The sequence below is a fragment of the Pleurodeles waltl genome, chromosome 6, assembly GCF_031143425.1.
Source record: "Pleurodeles waltl isolate 20211129_DDA chromosome 6, aPleWal1.hap1.20221129, whole genome shotgun sequence".
Taxonomy (NCBI): domain Eukaryota; kingdom Metazoa; phylum Chordata; class Amphibia; order Caudata; family Salamandridae; genus Pleurodeles; species Pleurodeles waltl.
The window spans coordinates 381944550-381964885 of record NC_090445.1 but is presented as its reverse complement, the minus strand read 5'-3'; positions in this window follow the sequence as shown (position 1 = coordinate 381964885).

The window sequence follows — 20336 nt, the reverse complement described above, 5'->3', positions numbered from 1 at the left end:
CTTCTATAGGGCATAAGCTCCACTTTGGTGCAAATCCTCACCCAATAAAGAGTCCTTAACCAAGAAATATGTTCCACTCTTTTAAAGGCAACATCAAGGAAGATGGGGATCATAAGAGTACTCTGGATGAGATGAAGGAGTGAGCACACACTTTTTCTCGCTCAATGTAAGCGGCTCGGTGTTTAGAGGCCCCAGATTTCAGTACCATATGGACCTCCATCTTGAGCCTTTAATTTATACAGGTCAATTGCAGAAAGTATGGCTCTTGTTGATGTTGCCTGATGTTTCTGTTCTGTTGATAGCTTTGTGGTGAAGTACTGCCCTTTGCTTTTGTATGTGCGGGCACCATGAAACCCTACTGTCCAATATTATGCTCAAATAATTAAACCTAAACCTAAAAACATATTCCACTTTACCCATTTCAAAGATAAAGTATTTCTAAAGGATGTATGGGACCTAATTACCATACATTTTGTCTTTGTTACATTGATTTCCAAACCCTTTGATATGCAAAAATCATAAAAATTATTCAGTAGTTGCTGCAGGCCTGAAGGAGTCTGGGAAATGAGAAAGGTGTCATCAGCAAATTGGAGAGTGGGGACCCATACCCTGTCTATTTTAAGTGGATCTGTGTTACCTATGAGAAGGACCCCTATAACATTGTTTTTAAAGAGGGAGAAGAATGTGGGGTCCAGCACAGATACCCTGTCTCACCCCTCAGTAAATAGAGACATCATACAACCTGTCAACTACCCATGCGGACCCCACCAGACTTTTGTGTAGTTATGTTGATGTAACCTTATTAGTTGTCCAAAAAGGCCCTCAGACTTTTGAGCAAGACCCACAACAAGTCACTGGGTACTAGGCCGAAGGCTGCCCTATTCTCAACAAAAGCTATAAACAAATGGCTGTCCCTCAACCTAGTGTACTTCCAGGCAATAAGAAGCAGCCTCATTGTCTATGGTGCTTACTTTAGATCTAAATCACACTTTTAAGGGTGTCAGAATATCAGTATTGTTGATCTAATCATTGATTTTGATTGATATCTGTTTCGCATGGACTTTCCGTAATGTGTCCAAGAGGCTGATTGGTCTATAATTGCCTAGTTTTGATCAATCCCCTTTTAAATAAACAGGCATTATCTCCACACATTTAGAGGTATTGGGGATCAGAACACCTGAAGCAATTGGCGCTGGTTAGTCGATTAAGATAAGGGGCCCAAATCATGTCACCTGGGATTTTATCCGCTCCAGGGGCATTACCCACTTTGACCGCAGCTATAGTGGCCCTGGGCTCCTCAGGGAAATAGTATGTATCCAGTGGATTGGTTTCTAGCAGGGAGTGGTAATAAACAATGTGCTTGTCGAACGTGTTTTAATATAATTTACTGAAATGATCCACCTATCCTTCAGGATTCAGATATTATTCAACCTGAGCCTCTCACCATATGTTCCCATGGATAATGATTTTTCTAAATTTCCTGTGATCCTCTACCACCACCAGGTCGCCCCAGCTAGAATTTTCTCAACTTCGCCAGGCTAGCATTCGAGTCTTCTTATCCTGGGACCTCACAAGATGAAGCTCCATTGGGGCTTTATATTTCAGAGCATTCATAAGTGCTTTTTTGGGTATGCTACAGTTCCTCGTATACTAAGGATTAGAGTCTGTCCTGGGTGCCCTATGACCAGGCTGCTTCCTCACAGGAGGCCTGGTCAGAATTGATTTTAGGGTGCCCGCCAGTTGGATATGTATATCAACAATTGTAATCTCAGTGGGAGGGAGGTGGTTAAAGGGAGAGAGGGCTGTCAGAAATTAGTTAGAACACTCACCAACGGTCTCTGCATTCCCCTAGATCAATAGTGTAGGAAAGTCCTCCTTTTTTGCCTGATCACCCCCACACTTTTTGGATAGGTACTGGTGGTTACTGACTCTTGGCTGTGCCCTGGGTACTGCTTACCAGTCCCAGGGCCAGTGCTCTGTGTAAAATGGATATGCAAATTAGGCTAATTATAATTGGCTAAGTTAACCTACCTATAAGTCCCTAGTATATGGTAGGGCATGTAGGTTTAGGGACCACAGCATAGGTAGTGCACACCTAGGTGCACTGCTGAGGTGGCCAGTGTCATTTTAAAAGCAAGCCTGCCTTGCTGGCTGCTTTTAAATTAAAGTTATATGCAAATTCGACTTTGGAATTAAAGGTACTTCCAAAGTCTTAAACTACCTTATTTTTACATATAAGTCACCCCTAAGGTGTGCCCTATGTGCCCCTAGGGCTGGGTGCCATGTAACTATAAGCAGGGACTTTATAAAAATAGATTTATAAGCCCTGGTGAGGTAAAAACAGCCAAATTCGTTTTTCCCTCATTGAAGTAAATGGCCTTCATAGGCTAGAATGGGCAGACTTTATTTTAAATTTTAAAGTCTCCTTAAATGTTACATACCAAGAATTTGGTATCAAATTAATTGTTGTAATAAATCCCACAACTTCCAGTTGTTGGATTTAATATAACTTGTTCAGGTAAAAAGTTTAGACTTTACCTAAAAAGTTGCCAATTTCAGCTCTGCATTGTTTTTGCTGCTGTGCTCTGATTGGCCAGCCTGCAGCAGCTTCTGCCAGGCTGCCTTGATGAGGTGTGAAGTGGCCTGGCTTCACACAAAGGAATGTGCTTGGGGGAGAGAATCTCCCCTCAGCAGATGGTGAGGCAGGAAGGGGGAGGGCTGCCAAACTGGTCTTCAAAGGCAGAGAAGGACATCTGGAGCACCCAGCAACACCCCCACATCCTGCAACCCCAGACAACTAGGTGCCCCCTTGATTAGATTAGGAGAGGGCAGGAGAGGGGTGTGTTTATGATTTTTAGCCACACCAGTGGGTGGGCTCAGCCAGATGTAACCTCCAAAAATCAGATTCAGCCATGTTGGATTTTTAGAGACTGTTGCCTTTTGGGATGGATTTTTGCCACACTTCCCAGGAAGTGGTCATCACAGGGGGACGACCCTGTACCTGATTGGAGGACCAGGACCCCCCTGCTTTTCACCCAGGAGCAAGGATAAAACTGGCAGACCTGCCCCCACACCTCAGATCCCCACCAACTTTCAAGAAGAAGGAACTTAAGGAGAAGAAGGACTGCCCTGCTGGACCCCTGGCCTGCACCTGGACCCTGCACTCAGAAGGACTGCACCAGCTGCACACTTGGGCTTCACCACAAGAAGGACTTTGCCTGGCTTCAACTGGTTCAAGGAGGGACTCCCTGTTTGCTACAGGTGAAAAATTGCTATCCAGAGTCCCCTGCACCAACTCCTAAAAAAGAGATCAGTTGACCACTGCCCAGTGGCCAAAAAGGAGTTTGCGCCAGGTGCATTCTGGGAGTTGAAGTCCGCACCCCCCAAGGACCATCACAGAACTTCTGGACCCTTGGGGTGAGCTGTGGACCCCAAAATAACCTTAAAAGAACATCTGGGTGAAGCCCCAGAAGTTTGGAAAAGATTTGAGAATTTTTGAAAAAAAGCTCCAGAGAGGGACCGACCCGCCGCGGAAATTCTAGCCGGCTTGCCTCAACCGCGACCCGGCCTGACTTCGTGGTTCGTCCCGGTAAAGAAAAACATTCGAAAAAGAGACTAAGTCCGAACGTAAAAAGTTGACCGGGACCTCCCAGCCATCGTATCCGAGAAGGGCTCCACGGACGTCGGATCAAGATCCAGGTTTACCCCGGTCGAAGGATTTTCATCTCGAAAAAACGACTAAGTCCGAAGGTAGAAATCACCACCGAGGAAACCCACATCGCGTATCCGGACAAGGGCTCCAGGAGGTCGGATTCAACTGGCAGGTTCGTCCCGGTGAAGAAAAACTTCAAAATAAAGACTAAGTCAGAAGGTAACTTTTTAACCGAGGCCTCCCGCGACTTGTAGCCGAGCAGGGCTCCATCGCGGTCGGCCTGAAACTTTGACTTTGCCCCGGTCCTGGTGCAACCAGATGACCCGATTGGCGCTTTTTGTTTCTAAGCGCTAGAAAAATAATAATACTTTAAAAATTCATATCTCCGGTTCCCTTTATCCGATTTTATTCGTTTTTGTGTCATTTTAAAGATAAAAATATAAACTATTTTTATTAATTGGTTTTGGATTTTTAAACTGTTTCCTGTGTTTTATTTAATTACTGTTTTGTGATATTTGAATGCTTTACACACTGTCTCCTAAGTTAAGCCTTGATGCTCTTTGCCAAGCTACCAAGGGTTGAGCTGGGATTAATTTACTGAGACCTAACTGTACCTAGGTGGAGGTTAGTGGCTTGTTGCTAGGTGTAGGTACCTACCTGCCCTTACCAATAACCCAATTTCCAACAAATAGTCATTTAATAAATCTGCGGTTATTTTCCAAAGTTGACTCTATAGTAGGTGATGCAGGGTCTGGACAATTTCTAGTTGCGATTCCTAAGAGTTCAAGGTGTAGAGGGTAATGATCACTGTCTTCTTTGTCATCCAGTTTAAAATCCACAATTTTCTCCCACATTGAGACTTTAATCATGAAATAATTGTTGTTGGTTCTGAATGAACCTCTCCTAAAAGTTGGCAAACCATGTTTATCAGAAATGAACATACCATTGCACACCCCCAAGCCGTTTGATATTACAAAACGAGTAACCTGCATGCTGCCCATGAGCACAGATTTACTACTAAGCGAGGTTATGCCCCAACATTTGTCTTCTTCCTCTGTAACCAAATCAATAACCAGAAATAGGTTAAAAATTAATGTTCAGATCTCCGCCTATAGCTGTCATATTTTTTTCCTTGATGGTGCTAACAAAACACTGCAGAATGGATAGAGTTGGTGATTCTATGCTTCTACTCCTGGGCCTAAGGTAGACAATAAACAGGTACATGGAAGGTCCCTCCTGCAAGTAGATTTTTAGCCCAAAGATTCCAGGGGTTCAAGGGTTCTATATGGAGGTTGAATTCAATATTGACCAAAATAAATAGCCCCCCGCAGCCCTGCCACGTGCAGAAGGCAATTCATCAGCGTAAAAAGTGGTTTAGCCAGATTTAAACAAGGGCTGGTTTAGCCTCTGTTTTTTTCCAATTTATAAAAGTCACATTGCTCAATATATTCTAGCCATTCAGGTTCCAAAACATTGGTCTTGAACACAGCAATGTTCCAAGAGAGTATATTAAGGGACCCATGAGAATTGTTCCAATTTTGTCTGATAGGCTGAGGTTTGGTGTTCGATTCTGGCTGATTTAGGCTCAGGTCCATAATTGTGATCATCTTTGTAGGGGATCTACACTTCCTCTCAGCTGTACCTGGATTAGAAGATATTGCAGGGATGGAACAAAGTGTACACAAACTGTCTTTATGTTCCAATAATTTCCTGGGAGCGCAATTTTGAAGTGTTCGAGTTCCGAAAATCCTGGCCATCCAAATGGGTGGGGATGTCATAAGGCATATGGCCAGGGATGGAGTTTTTGCCATTTGCCAGAGTCGTGGCCCTAGAAGGACAAGGGATGGTAGATGGCCTGTAAAAATATCTCTAAGGAAGTGCCTTAACTCGGCTCAGTGTTGGAGTCATCTTGGATAAGCACTGTAAGAGCAGTTCAGTTAACAAGGGGCTTTCGAAATTATCCAGCCATGCAGTCCTTCTCACCAACAAGATTTCTTGAGATAAGTCTTGCGAGCACCCAGAATTAGCTTTGAGCCAATACATCATTTTGTTTTCAAAGCTAGAACATCTTTGCTGGAGGGAGTTTGGGGAGACTACTATGTGACGACTCTGAATAATCTACTGTCCTAGGCCTTCCCCTATCATCTAGCATTATTTAGTGCACTTGAAGGCATTTAATTTTTTAAGGCGTCCAATTTGAGTCTAAGCAAGCTGCTATGGGTGCAAGCTTTCCTTTAGAATGTGCTTGAATTTCTCTAAGCAGCTCTCTACAAGATTACTGATGGCTGTCAGTAGGGGCAGGGCCTTTGTTCGTTTACCAGTTGGTGTGGTGAAGGTTACTCTCTTGTACTTCATGTTGACAATTTTGGGGCGATAGAGCCAGAGCTGTTTTGTTTCACCTACATCGACAGGGTCTCTTAAGTGAGTCTCTAAGTGGGCCTCCTGTTGAGCCTCTAATGAAGTAATTTGAGGGGGATTACATGCATGAGCAAGGGTCTGAGTGGGGCTTGTATCTGTGTTGGAGAGTGGAAGGTCATCTGATGCTTGTGGGAAGGTCCTGGGGGGAAAGCCTAGATTTAGAGAAAGCTTCCTCTCTGAGAGGGCAATCTCTGTACTCACTACCCCATAGCCCTTTCCAGCAAGCGATCTATTGATGTAATTTTCATAGTTGATGTTTGAATAATTGTTCCTCCCTGGAAGCTTAGTTTTGCCCATTCTGTAATACACCCCTCAGGGTTGATTTATTTGTTGCTGGATCAAGTGCAGCTATGTGTCAGGTGAATAAATACTTCTAGAAACAGAAACCAAGGGAGGAGGCACAGCCTCTTCTCAGACTTAGGCTCAAACTAAGGCAGCCAAGACAGTTGGGACATAATATGAAATCCCACATTGGCTAGAGGGCTAGATGCAGATGCTGCACAAAAAGTGGAGGGTAGCAGTTAGGGAGAACTGTGTAGGAGGTTGCAGATGCTGACAGTCTCGAGCTGTGTCCCATCCCATGGGTGGGGGATGAACAAGCTGGAAAACTGCTGGAAAACCACCAGAAAAACCTCCTGGCATTAGGTGATGGATCCTAATCAGGATCAGTCAACAGACATCAGTCAACAACAACCAGGGTGTAGTAAAGAGGTAGTGGAGTCTGTTAAAGTCGCTACACGTAGCAATAAACAAAGCACACAGCAATAAACACACAGCAATAAACAAAGTACAAACAAAGTATATTAATTGCACATAGTAATGTAGCAGGTGCTAGCCGGTAGTTGTTGCTGCCACTTACCACCTCCCCTGGTCGATAGTCACCTTCACCCACAGCAAGGTTTCAACAGTGGACTGTAAATGCTACCAATGGCCCATCGGTGAGACACCCAACTGGGCTCCTGGACCTACAAGTGTCCAGAGTCCTCTGTAGGCACCAACTCCAGGCCCAATCCTGTCCAATCCAGTGCAGTCCAATCTAGTCCAAAAAATCCTGAATACCAGGCACCAACCCCAGCTCCAAATCACCCCTCGGCACACCCACCCGCTGACCCTCACCTCAAAATCTATATAAACCACCACCACCCTGCTGTGCATTTGTACTCACTCAGCTCACAGCATGAGTCAAGTGCAGTGAGGGCGGCGGAAGAAATGGTTGTAGCTGGGAGGCCAGGGTTATTCCAAAAGCGATTTCTAAGACCGACCTATAACTGACTTACAACAGAGAAAAGAGAGATAAAGAAAGGCAGAAAACACCCCTTGCAGCAGCAGTACTGCAAAGCTCTTTGGGCTCCATTGGATCAATCTGATCCATCAAAGGATTCCTTCCTGCCGTGGAATGAATGTATTTTCAATTAAAGTAGACCCAGTTAACGTGTTTCATCTCTATCCAGAGACTTCCTCAGGGGTTGTATTCGCTCGATTGCCAGACAACCATTAGCTCATCCTCCTTAAACCATCCTTACAGGTCCATTTCAATATTTGGAATCCCTTATGAACATATCAAACTTGGTAGGCCACAATGGTGTTGTAACTTACTGCATTACAAGTCCCAGAAGTGAAGTATTCTTTTTTTTAGTAGCAATAATTTTTATTTATGAAAGAGAAAATAAGAATTTGGTGGTTTATAAGGTAATCTCTGCTTCAAATTAAGCAGTTTCCAGATGTTATATTAACGTATTCATAGAAGAGACGTGGTTTCTTAAATTTTACAGAACATTTTAATGACATCACCCCTGATAGGCCAAATGATGTCTAAAACACTAAGAATCTCCATAGAAGAAATATTGTATTTTAGTTTTTATCCTAGAAATACATGTTAGAATGTTGTTTGAAAGGTAGTTTTGGTTTGAATATAAGGCTGCTGTCATTGCATTCTGTCCATCCAGTTTCAGTCTTTAGACAGCGTAGTGTCCAGATGATATATTAAATCCTTCGTGAAAAATAATAACTACAGTTGTATACATTTTTAACACAAATTGAAATTTTTCCTGCTTTGAAGTTTGTTATTTCGGTTTCCAATTTAGATCCATCTGATCTGCATCATTGTAGCATTAGTTTAGGGTATTTTCCAGTTCTTTTGTAGATACAATGTAAACATAAATCTGATCTACAATTTGGGCGATCATGTTTTGGTTTGTGTTTTAATCAACCTGTCAAAAGATGCAGTTTTGGAACCTGGTAGTATTAAGTACAGAAATCTCTCAGAATGTATTTGCATATGTGCTGTAGAAGAGCAATCCTTTGTTAAAACTCCTACTCTAATGTCCGTCAGGAGATTTCCATATTCTTTGTTAGATGCTTGAAGCATATTCTTCAGTAGTTCTTTGCATTCAAAGTTTAACCAAATATTACATTCCCAATACTTCCCAAAGAATTCCTGGTTTAATTATGAAGAAGTGTCTCCAGGCTATGGAGAAGGCTGTCTTTTCACTGGGGTGAGTTGCAGTAGATCACGAAAGACAATTAAATGCTTTCCTCCAAAGAGTATGGCATACTTGTTTTAAAAATGCCTTGCATTCTTAAGTGTATGAAGGCAACCATTAATTTTGACAGCATGCTCACCTCATCAATAAATAAAAGCTTCAGTTTCTTCAAAGCTCTGGAAACTTTGTGACAAGCTTCTCCAGACAATTTCTGGTATGACAGTTTATTATCATGTTCAACAGGGAGCATAAGTAGCCAGTGTAAAGTAATTCCTTTATTGTTGTGGGCAGCTAATCCTATTGGTGCTTTTACTATATGTTAAATTTGATTCTGTAGTCTTGTATAGATACGTAGTGAGAAATTCAGTTACAAAGTTTTTTCCAATGCCAGCTTGACCATTGATGTATAGTAGTAGTGGTTTAAAAGAAGAACATGCACATTGTTCTTTTCAAACAGAAATCTATGCTCTATTTGACCTTTTACTTCGTCATAGATTTCTTTCTGTTCATTGTTTAGCTGTTCTACTAACTTTTCGAAATCAACATTCTACTCTCTTGCTTCTGCATTGGAGTCTCCACCTCATTTCATTGCTATAGGTGCCTCATTTATAATAATGTGCTCTTCAAGTAGATCTTGATTTAGTGCCACAGAACTTTGGCTGCTTCGTGAACTCTCCTTAGCTATATCAGCAGCAATATTTTCTTCCTGTTCAATCTCATCTTTCAACATTTGTTAGTAGCGTGGAAAGGCTGAACACTCAGGGGGTCATTCCAACCCTGGCGGTCGGTGTTAAAGCGGCGGCCAACCCGCCAACAGGCAGGTGGTAAAAAAAATGGAATTCTGACCCTGGCGGGAACCGCCAACACAGCCCGCCACTTTAACACTCCGACCGCCACGGCGGGACAAACAAACAGCGCGGCGGTCACCGCCAACAGACAGGCGGCAGACAATGTACCGCCCACACTATCACGACCCACCAATCCGCCACCTTTTCCGGGGCGGGAGCCCCACCGATAAAAACACGGCGGAAACAGACTACAAACGGGAAAACGCTCACCTCTATACACTCCACGAGGAATCTGGACAGCATGGAACCCGAATTAAACATCCTACCAGCTATTGTCTACCTGCTCCTCTACCAGGAGCACGAACGCCGGCGCAGACGACAACGGTGAGTACTGCACCTACGACACAGGGGGGGGGGGAGAAAAGGTTACGGGCACACATATACGTGACACCCCCCCCCCCCACCCCCCCCCCCAAATCCCTACACACCAATGCAGAGCAACAAGTCAGAGTGACACCCCTCAAACCCCCCGGAATAATGCAAAGACAAAATAAAATGATCATTAAAATTGAAGTATATTATAGCATATTTGAAGTTAAGTGAAATATGAAATATATAAATAAAATATATTACAACATGAACAATATATACATAGCCCAAAAGTCCGGCACATATTGGCTACCGTCCATTGTTCGTGGGCCAATGTGCATAAACACATGGGCAAAGCCCACACACGAGACCCGATTCCATTGGAGAGAACACTGCTGGGGCATCAGATAATAAAACCACAGGCACCTCAGGGGGAAGGGAAGGGGGGACACCTCAGCCACATGAGTCCACGACACCAGATCCACGAGGGGCCTCCATGCCCACTGTACCATCCTGGGGAGTGCAAAGCCACAGTCTCTCAAGTCTCTACAGTGGGTGGATTGCCCACTGTACCATCCTGGGGAGTGCAAAGCCACAGTCCATCAGGTGGATAACAGACTCCACTGGTTATGGAGGAGGCATGTTGGCCAGAGTGCTTCGTGAAGCCCTGCCCGACACAGATCCGGCCCTGCCAATGGGCCAGCGGTGCTTGAGATGAAGGGCCCAGCAGAGCGGTGCTTGAGATGAAGGGCCCAGCGGAGCAGTTCAGAGACGGTGGTGCCCAGCGGAGCGGTGCTTGACAGGAAGGGCCCAGCGGAGCAGTTCAGAGACGGCGGTGCCCAGCGGAGCGGTGCTTGAGATGAAGGGCCCAGCGGAGCGGTGCTTGAGATGAAGGGCCCAGCGGAGCGGTGCTTGACAGGAAGGGCCCAGCGGAGCAGTTCAGAGACGGCGGTGCCCAGCGGAGCGGTGCTTGACAGGAAGGGCCCAGCGGAGCAGTTCAGAGACGGCGGTGCCCAGCGGAGCGGTGCTTGACAGGAAGGGCCCAGCGGAGCAGTTCAGAGACGGCGGTGCCCAGCGGAGCGGTGCTTGACAGGAAGGGCCCAGTGGAGCGGTGCTTGAGAGGAAGGGCCCAGCAGAGCAGTTCAGAGACGGCGGTGCCCAGCGGAGCGGTGCTTGATAGGAAGGGCCCAGCAGAGCAGTTCAGAGACGGCGGTGCCCAGCGGAGCGGTGCTTGACAGGAAGGGCTCAGCGGAGTGGTGCTTGAGATGAAGGGCCCAGCGGAGCGGTGCTTGAGATGAAGGGCCCAGCGGAGCAGTTCAGAGACGGCGGTGCCCAGCGGAGCGGTGCTTGACAGGAAGGGCCCAGCGAAGCGGTGCTTGAGATGAAGGGCCCAGCGGAGCAGTTCAGAGACGGCGGTGCCCAGCGGAGCGGTGCTTGACAGGAAGGGCCCAGCGGAGCAGTTCAGAGACGGCGGTGCCCAGCGGAGCGGTGCTTGACAGGAAGGGCCCGGCGGAGCGGTGCTTGAGAGGAAGGGCCCAGCAGAGCAGTTCAGAGACGGCGGTGCCCAGCGGAGCGGTGCTTGACAGGAAGGGCCCAGCAGAGCAGCTCAGAGACGGCAGTGCCCAGCGTAGCGGTGCATTGAGATGAAGGGCCCAGCGGAGCGGTGCTTGAGATGAAGGGCCCAGCGGAGCGGTGCTTGAGATGAAGGGCCCAGCGGAGCGGTGCTTGACAGGAAGGGCCCTGTTCAGCGGTGCTTGTCTTGGCGGGGCCCTGTTCAGCGGTGCTTGTCACGGCGGGGCCCTGTTCAGCGGTGCTTCTCACGGTGGGGCCTTGTTCTGCGGTGCTTGTCTTGGCGGGGCCCTGTTCAGCAGTGCTTCTCACGGGGGCCCTGTTCAGCGGTGCTTCTCACGGCGAGGCCCTGTTCAGCGGTGCTTCTCACGGCGGGGCCCTGTTCAGCGGGGCTTGACAGGAAGGGCCCTGTTCAGCAGTGCTTGTCACGGCGGGCCCTGTTCAGCGGTGCTTCTCACGGCAGGGCCCTGTTCAGCAGTGCTTCTCACGGCGGGGCCCTGTTCAGCGGTGCTTCTCACGGCGGGGCCCTGTTCAGTGGTGCTTGTCTTGGCGGGGCCCTATTCAGCGGTGCTTCTCACGGCGGGGCCCTGTTCAGCGGTGCTTGACAGGAAGGGCCCTGTTCAGCGGTGCTTCTCACGGTGGGGCCCTGTTCAGCGGTGCTTGTCTTGTGTTCCTAGGGAACCAGATCTGGCCAATAATTCCCGCTCAGTCGCCATCCGACCTTTCGCTTGCGGGGCCCTCCTGTGCTGGAGTCCTGGGCCCGTGGGAGAAGAAAGAAAGACATGTTGAATGCATGCATTGGCGACACCGTTGGCAGAGAGGACAGACACAGAAGCCCCCTGCACTACGCCGCGCACTCGGGGTACACTACTCAATTATTGTGACTTGGCCTACAAGTCTATGGACGACTAATGCACACATAGGTGAGCCCGGGCCATGGATAGCTGTACTTAGCACCCTACAGAGGTGGTGGGCGGGGGCACAGGGCCATGCCTTACGGAGGGGCCTAGCCTACAGAAACCGCCCTGGCCTAGAGATAGCCACAGCCCTCCTCCCCACCCAGACACCTCCACTGTGCGCTAATATAGCAGAATGTGCTGATACTCACCCCCTTGTGTCTGCTGTGATGTCCTCACACGCCCATCCAAATCGGGGTAGGCCACCGCCAGGATCCGGGACATCAGGGGGGTCAGTTGCCGTGTGGCACCCCTCCTAGGTTGGGAGGCCATCCCCAGCAGAGCCTCAGCAGTCTTTCTGCTCCCGCGGCGGATGTCCCCCCACCTCTTGCGGCAGTGGGTGCCCCGTCTGTTGTGGACCCCCAGGGCCCAGACGTCCTTGGCGATGGCACGCCAAATGTCGATCTTCTGACGGGCGCTGACCTGTGTGACATGTACAGGGTGGGAAAAGAAATATCATCACTTTTCTGCATGGTCGTTGTGAGTGGCCCCCCTCCCCAACCTTGCCATGTGGCAAATGCTCTCATCTGTCGTGCGTTGCATTCCTCATTCGCTCCCCTCCCCACCATCTTACATCCACCCCACTCAACACAGGCATAGCCCATACAACGTGCTCCCTGTGTACTTACCTGTTGGTCTGGAGGACCGTAGAGTAGCGCATACTGGGGGAGGACCCCATCAACAAGTTTCTCCAATTCCTCAGATGTGAAGGCAGGGGCCCTTTCCCCAGTCGCAGCAGCCATTGTCTCTTCCAGACCGAGGTCACAGCAGCACTTGCAGTATAGGTCCTCTCCTGTGGATGATCAGGTCTCGAGTGATCAAGCAGATAGAAAATGGCGGTCACGCCCGCGGCAGTGCGTACCGCGGCGGTGCGTACCGCGACCGCAGGCGCACATCGTCATTGGCTCATGAGACCCATAGGGTTCAATGTTAACCAATGCTGCTTTGCGCCGCGGTCTTCGACCGCCTACCGTCACGGTGTGCCACGCCAGCGCATTGACCTCACATCCCATTGTCACACTTCACAGGTCAGGCAGCCGCCATTTCAAGGGCCCACATGGCTTAATTTCTACTGCGTCACACAGGCCTAGGCCTTGCATTGCCAATCATACAAGCCATTCAATGCATAGTGAATCGTGTACTGTGCAAGCTGTGGTTACGTACCTGTGGGTTGCTTGACTCTGTGCTTCCTAGGCACCGTCTGCTGGGACTTGCGAGGAGATGGAGGAACCCTCCTGTGTACAGACCGCTGGTGGACCTGTCGACAATGGAAGAAAGACATGTCATACTGACATACAGACTTGACCGAGCCACTATACAGGAACTGTGAGCCCAGCTGGAGCCAGACCTGATGTCCCCCATTCGCCAACCCACAGGGATTCCCCCTCTGGTGCAGGTTCTGTCAGTACTCCATTTTTTGGCAAGTAGATCATTCCAAACAACAGTGGCCATATCATCAGGGATGTCTCAGCCTATGTTTTCTAAGGTTTTGTCCAGAGTGTTGTCTGCCCTGATGAAATACATGCGGAGCTACATTGTTTTCCCTGAGGTGGGCGATTTGGATACAGTGAAGGGTGATCTCTATGCCCTCGGCCATATCCCCAACATCATTGGTGCCATTGATGGGACTCATGTGGCTTTGGTTCCCCCCAGTGACAGTGAGCAGGTGTACAGGAACAGAAAAAGTTATCATTCGATGAATGTCCAGGTGGTCTGTTTGGCTGACCAGTACATCTCCCATGTAAATGCCAAGTTCCCTGGGTCAGTGCATGACGCGTACATCATGCGAAATAGCAGCATCCCTTATGTGACGGAACAGCTACAGAGACACCGTGTGTGGCTAATAGGTGACTCTGGTTACCCCAACCTGTCATGGCTACTTACCCCAGTGAGGAATCCCAGGACAAGGGCAGAGGAACGCCACAATGAGGCCCATGGGCGAACTAGGAGGATTATAGAAAGAACCTTCGGCCTCCTGAAGGCCAGGTTTAGGTGCCTGCATATGACAGGTGATCCCTAATGTACTCACCAAAGAAGGTGTGCCATATCATCGTGGCCTGCTGTATGCTTCACAACCTGGCTTTGCGACGCCAGGTGCCTTTCCTGCAGGAGGATGGTCCAGATGGTGGTGTTGTAGCAGCTGTGGAGCCTGTGGAGAGTGAAGAGGAGGAAGACGACGGGGACGACACAGACTACAGGGACACAGTGATACAACAGTATTTTCAGTAGCACACAGGTACGAATCAACCACGCCATTTTACATTTACTTAAAGTCTCCTGCCTCTCTACTGTATGTGTTTCCCCCCAGTTCCTGTTAACTGAGTTGTGACTTTCCCTTCCGTTGTCAGAGCTGTGGGCCCCACTGCGTGACCTCTGCTTTGTTTGCCCATGGACTACAGCTGTGTAACAGTGGTATGTTGTCATCACAATGTAACTGAACATTTTGGCACCGTTATGTCTAATACATTTGTTCAAAATACAAGCAGACTCCAGATTTTTTAAGTGCAATAAGTGATTTTATTAAAGTGCTAAATTTAGGAACATGATTGTAAAACAGTGATGGGTGATGGTGGAGTAATGTCCATGGCAGAGTCCAGTTTTCAGTCTCACAGGTGCATTGTCCATATGCCTGTGGAAGGATGGAGCAGGGGCAGTTCAAGTTTGGACAGGGTGACAATGTGGGACAGTGGGATGACATCAGGGGGTATCCTTTGCTGGCGGGGGTCTTGGCATCCTACTCTGTCTTCTTGTGAGATCTCAGGGACCGCTTGCGGGGTGGTTCTTCTTCTGCAGGAGGTGGGGTTCTGGTGGCCTGTCGTTGTGTGGGGGCCTCCTGTCCACTAGCGCCGGCGGAGGTGGTAGGCTGTTCCTGGTCCATGCTAGTGACAGGGGCCCTTTGTGGTGCCACATGGTCCCGCAATGTGGTGACTATCTGGTTAAGGGCCACGACGATGGTCCCCATTGCGGAACTAATGTTTTGCAGTTCCACTCTGAACCCCATGCACTGTTCCTCCTGCAGTACCTGGATGTCCTGGAACCTGGCCAGTACCGTAGCCATCGTCTCCTGGGAGCGGTGGTATGCTTCCATGATGGAGGAGAGGGCCTCTTGGAGAGTCGGTTCCCTGGGCCTGTCCCCCCCCTGTCGCACAGCAGCCCTCCCAGTTCCCCTGTTTCCCTGGGCCTCTGTCCCCTGGACCGTGTGCCCACTACCACTGCCCCCAGGTCCCTGTTGTTGTTGGGGTGGTGGGTCAACCTGGGTGCCCTGTAGTGGTGGACACACCGCTGATTGACGTGTCCTGGAGACAGAGGCATGGGCCCGCTGGGTGGGAGCTGTGCTGGTGTTCCCAGAGGGGGTTAGGTCTGCTGTAGCCTGTGGCTGTCTGTGGGGAACCGACTGTCCCGAGGTCCCCGATGGGCCGGGCTGGTCATCTGGGTCCAGGGAGACAGCGCTGCTGTCATCACTGGGGGCCTCTTCTGGGGGTGGGATGGACATCTCTGGACCCTCCGTGGCGGTGTGGTGGCGTTCGGGTCCTGCAGGGGTATAAGAGTATGGTTATTGCTTCTGTGTGTGCCATTTCGTGTAATGGGTGGGTGGCCGTGTCCCCCAGATCTGGCATTCCCTTGTGGGGGCTTTTGTGACGGTGGCTTGTGGGGGTGATGGATGTGTGCAGTGGGCATGCTTTGGTGATGGGTGTCCATGCTTTGGGGACGCATGCAGGGCTAGGTTTTGGGATGTGTCGGATGTGATGGTGAGCCATTAGCAAGGAATTGGTGTGATGGGGGTGGGGGTGAGGGTGGGGGTATGATTTGGCATGCAGGTGGGGTGGGGGGAATGAAGTAGTGAAGATTTGACTTACCAGAGTCCATTCCTCCGCCTACTCCTGCGAGGCCCTCAGGATGCAGGATGTGCAACAGTTGTAGAAGTGCCAAGTAGAAAAACTTGCTTCTCTCTGTAGTTTGGCAACTAGGTTTTGTGTGGTTAATTAGATTTCCTTTGGTGTGTCTGACAAAACAACCGTCACATCCAACAATTGCATATTTACCTTCTTCTCTGTTTTCCACTACATTGCTTCAATATCTGTAGTCCTGAAGTATTTTGTAAAGGCACATGTGTTCCAGACGTGTACTCCTTTTTGGGTAGTATGTGCATAACATATTCGATTTTACAATCTCTCTAATTTCTGGATCAAACTCTACTAGATACTGAGTTTCTGGGAAATACCTTAACACTGTATTTCATGTGTTTACAAGCCCTAGACTTACCCAAACAAAACCCCTTGACTTTGAGAACAAACTAGATGAGCTCAACCTGTCTGTGCACTCATAAGATCCAATTTCTCTGTGGGAAAGCATTTTCAAATTGTACAATTTCTTCCTCTCTGTCTTCTCATATTTTGTGATATATGAAGTGACGTACCCATCAACAGCAATAGAGTTATCTGCAATAAACTGTATGTCCATGTGTGCATTCCACATCATTAAAATGGCAGAATTATTGTACTTTGAGGCCTCTGATTTTTTGAGGTTGTAAATATTATTGGGTGACTTTCGTGTCAATGTATGTCTGACTGCAGATAAAAAGCTGTTTACTCTTCCTTGTGAAATGACAGGTCGAAGCAATTCAAAATTGCATCTTGTCTAAAATTGACATTTGGTTCTATATTTTCGTCTGCAGTACTTTCCACATTTGTGATTTTTGGAAGCATAGAACTTGTCTCAAACCTTTTTCACCAGTATCTCCTGGAACACTGCATGTGACATACTATTCACTGAAAGACAGGACAGCCTCATCACTGTCTGGCCCAAATTTAGATGCATCTTTTATCCATAACGGCATGTGAATATGAGGAGCACCTCTTGCTTGGTACTCTTGATGCCAAAATAAAACAGTTATCTTGTTGGCGATGAAAGACATCGTAGTGTGAAATTCATAGTTGAAGTATCTGCAAACAATAGTGAAGTTCAAAATAACAGAGTTCTCCTGCTGTCCTCAGTCCAGTGTTGTTAAAATTAGAGTTTGCTTCTCTCAAAAATTCAAGCAAGTCATTCCATGCATACTCATCGCAACTGTCAGGAACCAAGTAGGTGCACCTAGGTTTCTCAACATACATTTCAGTTCATCATAACGACAATACCAATATCTGTTGGTGCCATGTTTGCAAGCCATCAAATAATTTAAGCTGTACTCCAACCTTTCATCCTTTCCTTGAACTTTTTGAACAAAATCCTTAGCAGAAATGTTTTGAAGATTTACTTATGTCTTTAGTATGTGATTTGCGGCGAATGAAAGTTCAGACAAGTCACTCTCAAAGAGAAGATCAAATATAAATGGAATACACTAGCAAAATCTATGATCTTCTGAATATGATCTTGTGGTTGGTATTCAGCTGCTGGTATCTGTACTGGGCGGTCATCAGAGTCCACGTTCTTCAGTGAGAAACAGTTGTGGAAAATGGTGAGCCTCAAAGGTTTTCTCCCAAACATTCATAGGAGCTCCTTTAGCTTGCGTCATTTGAAAAATGGTCAATTGCATCATCAATAACTTCTTCAGAATAAAGAGGATGGATGCTGTAGTGTTCATAAATCTCTTCTGATCTTGATCGATTCACCTTCTCTATCTGACCACTTGACTGTAATGTTTCATCTTCTAAATGTGTTATACCTTGAACGACATCAGCATTTTTATAATAAATGCTACTTTGTACCGGTTGTAATGTAGCTTTTTTTTACCTTATCGATATCGACTAATACAAATTCTTGCCATATCATTTTGTTCTTTGTATGGACATAATTTACCAAAATAATAAGTGCATCTTCAAAATATTTCTGTACCTCTCTAGTTTCAATATTCCTATTGAAATCTAATGGCAAATACACAGTTCTACCCTTTAGACCGACGTTACTCAAATTACGGCCCGCGGGCCGCCAGCGGCCCCATGGACCGACCTTGGCGGCCCGCGGAGACGTACAACAAACGGCCTATGATAATGGCCGAAGTATGTAAACATAGAAGAGGGCAGCGGGAGCATGCGCAACAGTGGCTTCTTTGCGCATGCTCCCGCGGCCCTCCTCTATGTTTACTACGGCGGCCATTATTTATGGCGTTTCCAAGGATCCTGGAAGCCAAAGCCCCATAAAAGTCAGCGCTTGCAGCTAACTTTTACGGGGCTTTGTCATCTGCTTCCTGTCACTGGCTCCACGTCTGCTGCCCGCCTGCCTGCCTGCCTGCCGTTTTACATTTGTGGCATCTTTACAGTGCTTTGAGTCAGGTAAGGATTTTGGTTATTTATTTATTTGTTTTTAATGTAGTGTGTGTTACTGGGGTAGGGGTGAGAGTAGATTGCGCTGTGTGTGTGCGCTTGTGTGTGTGTTACTGGGGTAGGGGTGAGAGCAGATGGCACTGTGTGTGTTACTGGGGTAGGGGTGAGAGCAGATTGCGCTGTGTGTGTGCGCTGTGTGTGTGTTACTGGGGTAGGGGTGAGAGCAGATGGCGCTGTGTGTGTGCGCTGTGTGTGTGTTACTGGGGTAGGGGGTGAGAGCAGATGGCGCTGTGTGTGTGCGCTGTGTGTGTGTTACTGGGGTAGGGGTGAGAGCAGATGGCGCTGTGTGTGTTACTGGGGTAGGGGTGAGAGCAGATGGCGCAGTGTGCAGATGGCGCTGTGTGCAGATGGCGCTGTGTGTGTTACTGGGGTAAGGGTGAGAGCAGATGGCGCTGTGTGTGTTACCTGGGTAGGGGTGAGAGCAGATGGCGCTGTGTGCAGATGGCGCTGTGTGCGTTACTGGGGTAGGGGTGAGAGCAGATGGCACTGTGTGCAGATTGCGCTGTGTGCAGATGGCGCTGTGTGTGTTACTGGGGTAGGGGTGAGAGCAGATGGCGCTGTGTGTGTGCGCTGTGTGTTGTTACTGGGGTAGGGGTGAGAGCAGATGGCGCTGTGTGCAGATGGCGCTGTGTGCAGATGGCGCTGTGTGTGTTACTGGGGTAGGGGTGAGAGCAGATGGCGCTGTGTGTGTTACCTGGGTAGGGGTGAGAGCAGATGGCGCTGTGTGCAGATGGCGCTGTGTGCGTTACTGGGGTAGGGGTGAGAGCAGATGGCGCTGTGTGCAGATTGCGCTGTGTGCAGATGGCGCTGTGTGTGTTACTGGGGTAGGGGTGAGAGCAGATTGCGCTGTGTGTGTGCGCTGTGTGTGTGTTAGTGGGGTAGGGGTGAGAGCAGATGGCGCTGTGTGCAGATGGCGCTGTGTGCAGATTGCGCTGTGTGCAGATGGCGCTGTGTGTGTTACTGGGGTAGGAGTGAGAGCAGATGGCGCTGTGTGTGTGCGCTGTGTGTGTGTTACTGGGGTAGGGGTGAGAGCAGATGGCGCTGTGTGTGTGTTACTGGGGTAGGGGTGAGAGCAGATGGCGCTGTGTGTGTGCGCTGTGTGTGTGTTACTGGGGTAGGGGTGAGAGCAGATGGCACTGTGTGTGTGCGCTGTGTGTGTGTTACTGGGGTAGGGGTTGAGAGCAGATGGCGCTGTGTGTGTTACTGGGGTAGGGGTGAGAGCAGATGGCGCTGTGTGCAGATGGCGCTGTGTGCAGATGGCGCTGTGTGTGTTACTGGGGTAGGGGTGAGAGCAGATGGCGCTGTGTGCAGATGGCGGTAGGGGTGAGAGCAGATGGCGCTGTGTGTGATAGACCGGACCCTGCAAGGGTAAGAACTGTGCTGCAGCATTGTTTAGCAATGTTTTGAAAAAGGGGGCGGGGTGGTTGTTCCCCCTCTAAGCCCCCCCCCCCGCTGTCACTTCAGTGCAGCCCTCGGCCGCAAACCATACTGCTATTTTGGCCCCCGAGAAAAAGTTTGTGAGTACCCATGCTTTAAACTATTCTGGGGGAGGTAATTTCTCTGTTTTAGGTTCCATATGAACTAGCTTGGAAAGGATTTACACATTGTATAAGAGTTCATTTATAAACATTTAAAACCTGAAGTTCTTGTGGAATTGAAATTATTTCAAAGTTGGTATGCATTGCTCTAGCTGGCATTTTATTATCTTTCAATTTATCAGAGCAGTAATTACAAATAAAAGGCAAAAAAATCCTACCACTGATCTCTGTTCTCCTCTTTAG